Raw genomic sequence first — 4,243 nt, forward strand, 5'->3', positions numbered from 1 at the left:
TAGATAAAAGGAACTTTTGGCTGGCAAATATATTAACATTCTTCAATTCCACCGTCTCTTTACCCTTCCATGTTGATTACTGGTATTCAAGGTCAATTTCTCGAAATCACTGGTACATCTTTTCCACTTTCTCTCTATCCACAATATATGTTTATCTTCTTTTCTTCAATTTGTAATTGGTGAAGTTTGATGGCAGTGGTTGGTTATAACAAATTGAAAGACGCATAGTGGATTTCAAGGCAAGATCTCAACATTTCCATAGGATCCTTTTCTTTCTCTTTTCTTCCTCTCTATATGTGTGTATATATATGTATGTATATTTAGATTTATATTGTGTTGTTTCTTCAAGTTTTGTACTGGTTAATTCTTAAACACGACTAATTTGGTTTTTTAAATAAAGGTGGAGGCAAAAGTCGTTTCAAGAGATATTAGTGTTTACGCTAATTGAAGGACTTCCACAGTTGAATATTGTGGTCTGGAATAGCGATACTATCTGTTACGAACGACTCCATTGGCAGTGAGTATTGCAATCTTTTAATTTTTTAAATTTCTCGATCTCTGCACTTGGTTTTATCTAAAATCTGGTGATCTCTCTGGTGTTTTATTTAATTCTAAGGTTCATTTGCAAAAATCTTTCTCAAGGCTACAATGACTGCTTTGGCCACTTCAGACTAAAACTGGCTGGTATAATCTTCTTGATTGAAGATCATTACTTCATGATTAGCTCAGGTTTGGTGAATTCTTAAATGTAGTAGTAAATTGGAACAATAATATTGGTTAAACTTAAGGTTGAATCTATAGACAATGCAATTTTTTATAATCAAATAAAGTTTTTGATAGTGGTTCTTATCACATATTACAAGTTTCAGGAAGTTGCAACAGAAGGCCATTACTGTTGGGATTAGGTGCATTAACTTTGAGTCTATTCCCTACAAATTTCCTTTTGCTGCTGTAGGTATAATGGTTTGTAGTTAAATTCCAAGAAAATTATTAATAGCCTCTTCAAGAATAACAGGAGATTTTCATTTTCACTGTCAAATGTCTTTGTGGAACTTGGGTCATATACCGAATAGTAGTGATTAATATAGTATATACTTTTTTTATTGGTTTGAGGACAGAGTTGTTATATGGTAAAATTGTCTCATATGTAGAGCATGACTATATTCCATAGAGTTGTTACTTTATTCACTTCACTAATTGTATTTTGTTTGTGAACATTTCTTCCTTTTCTAGAGGATTTTGTTCTTCTATTGAACTGTGTATAAAATTTGATTGATTAATACATCTTTATTTCACTACTACTCTAATTCTTTTGACATCTCTTATCATTTTCGAGATGCATAAGGGTCTAATCACTGGAAATAGAGAAATTCAAAATTGTCTTGTTCCCCTAAAGAAGTGATTAATGCTCTCCATTTTGGTAAACATAAGTACATGACTTTATGGCAATAAGGCTATAGGTTTTTTAGTATAAGACATTAGAGAGAGGCACTGCATTCAATTCCCTTCCCATTCTTTCCACTGCAAGCTTTTTACGCATCTTTCAAGCTTTAGTATTAAGTTGTTCCGGACAATGAATTTAGATACACATCTATTCTTATAGTTTGGGGGGCAAAGAATTTGAAAACATGGCATGATTACTTTATTAAATATTTGCATCCATTTAGGATGAACACTTGTGCGTATATGTTGTATAGGGTGCAATATAAGGACATATGATGGTTTCATGTTATATGCAATAGTGAGAATAGTGTTACAAGAGTGTAAGTTGCCTACTTTCTATGATGATTTTAGTTATTTAAATGCTTGTTATGTACAATAATCTTTTCATTATTTTTCAAGTAATTAGCTAGTTTACTATTTTTGAGGGTAAAGACTAAGGAATTGAGGATTAATTAGTGTACTGTGAGTGAATTCAGGAAGTACAATGGGGGATTGCTTCAGGAGAGAACAAAGGGTCAAGGGAGCTGGTGAGTGTTCATAATTATCAACTTTATTTGGCGTTAAAATTGAGTTTGGCACACATTTTTTACAAAATATTCCTGGTGATTGTGATTGATATAAAAAAAGAAACTTACATTATAATATGTTACATATGTAAGTACATTGGACTCAATGATTTATTTCTATTTAAGTTGATGGTGATTTTGAGTACATTGGACACAAGATTAGCTTCGATTCGTTAGTCACTGTTTTGGCGTATTTGTACAGTGGAAAGATGAGGCCTTGGCGGAAAGGTGTTTGTGTCCTTGAGGAGTGTATGCACGTCGCTTGTCGGCCCGTGGTCAACTTTATGGTAGAAGTGCTTTATGCATCTTTCGCTTTGGAGATATCTGATTTGGTTTTTATATATCAAGTAAGGCTCTGCTTCATTGACTTCACTGAGTCTTGATTGAACTACTGTTCTTCATTTCATGGTCTATATGGAGTATTGATTAAAGTTTAGTGTGTACTTTGAAAATTGCATTGGTATATGTTGTCAAATGCAGAAAAAGTACATTTAAAAAAACTTGGTACCGTAGTTGGGAAAGTTACATCATTGATGTGCTGTCTCAAATTTTATGAAATTGCTACAAAAGAGCATGCACTTTGAATTTCATGAAATTATTTTGTTTGTATTTATGGGCACAGACCTTTAATACTTTCAAGATTGCATTTCTAATTTCTAATTAATCATTACGCCTGAAATAATCTTCTTGACTAAAGATCATTACTTCATGATTAGCTCAGGTTTGGTGAATTCAAAAATGTAGTAGTAAATTGGAACAATAATGTTGGTTAAGCTTAAGGTTGAATTTATAGACAATGCATTTTTATCAATCTCTTTTTATCATTTTATCATTGTAATGTCTTCATTTGGAGTCATATAATTCTCTTTTATTTAATCATGTGTGTAACATATATCATATTTAGCCTTTCTTATATTTCACTTTTTTTTTTTTTTGTTTTTCCTGTTTCCTAATTTCTCTCACTTCTCTTGGATTCAAACATATAAGAGATGCATGGAAGATGCTACTTGGTATGGCTGGAGCAATGATGCCTGACCATGAGGATGTTGAAACCATTTGATGTTAAAGCTGCTAGCGAATACTTTGTAGTTTTCGTTTAAAAAATTAGAGATTTTATAGTTTCATTATGAAATTAAGAGCTTGGAATTTTTATAGATTTTATAGTGTTATTGTGAGAATTCTTTTTCTGAACTTGATATTGGTATAGAACATATTAACTTGGTTCTTTTTACTCAGAATTTGTCCCATTTGATTCAGAAAAGTTGCATACACAGTCTCTCTTTTTTGTTCTTCATACCTTGGACTTGCAATATAGAATGTTTTAATCACACAAATTAAGCAGAGCCCAAAACAAAAACATAATAATAAAAATAAAAAATCAATGGTCAGTTAAAAATTTATTAGGGACGGTAAATACTGTCACGAATAGTGTATGTATTAGTGACAGTTCAAAAATTGTCCCTAATATATAACTTATTAGTGACGGTACATTTCGTCCCTAATAACTTTTAGTGACGGGTTATTTGGGATAGTAATTACCATCACTAAAGACCCATTTTTTTTTTTTTTTTTTTTTTTTACAGTCATTTTTTACCGTCACTAAAGACCTTTTGCGACGCTGTAAGTAGTGACAGACGATTTCGATTTTTAGTGACGAATTTGACTGTCACTAAAGACTTATTTTCTTATAGTGCCTCCTAAGAAGTCCCAAGGCCATTAGAAGCAAATATCACACGGAAACCCTATCCCAGTTCGAATGAAATCCCTACGCCTTCTCACTAAAATGTAAATATCTCACGGTCGGAGTGGAATTGGAAACTATAATTGGTACCAGTGGAAATATTATTTCGATGCGGTCAGTTTAGACTCAAGAACAGACCAATTCTAAGTTAGAACGAAGGAGAAAAGACTATTTGAATCCGAAAAGTCAAAGTTGAGTCAACAGGGCAAAGGGGTGCGAGCGCTCGTAATTAGCCCGCAGGAACTGTCCTGACCATGAGAGCTTGTGGGGTGTCATGGGGGCGCTCGTGGGGTGCCCAACTGTGCCCTGGCGAGTCAGAATGCGAGCCAAGCGCTCGTGCGGCAGCATGCGAGCCGAGTGCTCCGAGGGCAAAAAAAGTGATTTTTAGAAATATTTGTGAGGAAAACCATGCTCAAATATGATCATTAGGTCCCCTAAGGTCAATCCCAATAGAAATAAGGCATAGGAAAAGACAAAAATACCCCCAAATGCA

The 4,243-nt window shown here is 33.6% G+C and overlaps 1 long non-coding RNA gene across 2 annotated transcripts; it reads left to right on the forward strand.

Moving 5' to 3' along the window:
* Positions 1–394: 394 nt before the first annotated feature.
* LOC132267053 (uncharacterized) lies at positions 395–3,247 on the forward strand. Of its 2 annotated transcripts, none has more exons than XR_009468836.1 (6): positions 395–517; positions 617–729; positions 864–955; positions 1,920–1,970; positions 2,212–2,356; positions 2,997–3,247. It is a non-coding gene; the product is annotated as an uncharacterized LOC132267053 (long non-coding RNA). The 2 variants fall into 2 exon arrangements; XR_009468837.1 differs by having other exon boundaries at positions 401–517; positions 870–955.
* The last annotated feature ends 996 nt before the right edge of the window (positions 3,248–4,243 follow it).

This window comes from Cornus florida, unplaced genomic scaffold (genome assembly GCF_030987335.1).
Source record: "Cornus florida cultivar Cherokee Brave unplaced genomic scaffold, ASM3098733v1 CherokeeBrave_3.0.0_Hap2_Chr07, whole genome shotgun sequence".
In the NCBI taxonomy this organism is placed as follows: Eukaryota; Viridiplantae; Streptophyta; class Magnoliopsida; order Cornales; family Cornaceae; genus Cornus; species Cornus florida.